At 32.6% G+C, this 1,016-nt stretch overlaps 1 long non-coding RNA gene across 1 annotated transcript in view; it reads right to left on the bottom strand.

Annotated features, from left to right (window-relative positions):
* LOC107182019 overlaps window positions 1-1,016 on the bottom strand; it is a 28,765-nt gene that overhangs the window by 10,432 nt on the left and 17,317 nt on the right. Inside the window, exon 4 of the long non-coding RNA XR_001512740.1 lies at window positions 360-446. This is a non-coding gene — a long non-coding RNA (uncharacterized LOC107182019). The remainder of the gene's footprint in view (window positions 1-359; window positions 447-1,016) is intronic.

The raw sequence follows: 1,016 nt of genomic DNA on the forward strand, positions 1-1,016 counted from the left end.
TCTTTGTTGGCAGCTAATTTGCATATAGCCCTGATTAGGCAATGAAAAGGGTAGCATCGTACGCCAATTACCATTTTTCTTTTTTATTAGTGTAGATTATCATTTGCTGAAATCGTAAAAATAAAATCTAAAAAACATAGATGCTTCAGCTCATTTGTTTTTGGAATCTTATGCTTTGTTCCTTGCCTATTTCCTCAAGGTTGTCATACAGAAAATTTACTATTTTTAATACATAAATGATTTCCTGACATCTGATATATAAGCAGTGAATATAATTTTAGTTTTTATGAAAATGGTAAAATTATCATCAAACAACTATCCAGGTGCTTTATGATACACCAAAAATAACTAGAATCTACTTACCTTAAAAAATTCCTTTTTCTCAACCATCTCATTACCATCTGCATCCAGCATTTTGAAAGCAACATGAAACCCGGTATGGGGTTCTGCAATCAAGAGAAAAATGAGTATTTAAACATTGATGAATTGTAATTACGTGCAAATCTAATAGATCTTTGAATTTGAAATCAGCCACCAGAAGCTACATGTGTAAGGGCTTAAACAGAGAAAAAAGTGATCTCTTCTTATGATAATGATTTTCAAAGGCTGACACATGTCCATGGGTGTGCTGTTCTGCTATTAAGTGTGCTGCCTTCAAAGAAAAAATAATTTGAGAACTTTGTATCTTTAGCTTTGCTATACTCTTATAGGACCATGGCTATTTTCATATTGATTTTTACCTTTTATTTTCCTTTCTCAGAGTAGGGCTTTTAAAAAACTATTCTGAAACAATTTTAGACTTATAGCAATGTAAAGATGGCATGGTGAGTTCCCAAAACCAGGTGTACCAGTTAATAATGCGGATTTTGTAATCAAAGAAAACACGGTAATTTTAAGAGAAACATCAAAAGTGCTTTATTCAAAGTAATGTCCTTCGCTAGCTACATATTTCCTCCATCTTTCAGGTAATTTGTGGATACCGTCCCAATAGAACTTTTCTTGTTTTGAGGCAAACC

This window comes from Myotis davidii, unplaced genomic scaffold, assembly GCF_000327345.1.
Source record: "Myotis davidii unplaced genomic scaffold, ASM32734v1 scaffold311, whole genome shotgun sequence".
NCBI classification, from domain to species: domain Eukaryota; kingdom Metazoa; phylum Chordata; class Mammalia; order Chiroptera; family Vespertilionidae; genus Myotis; species Myotis davidii.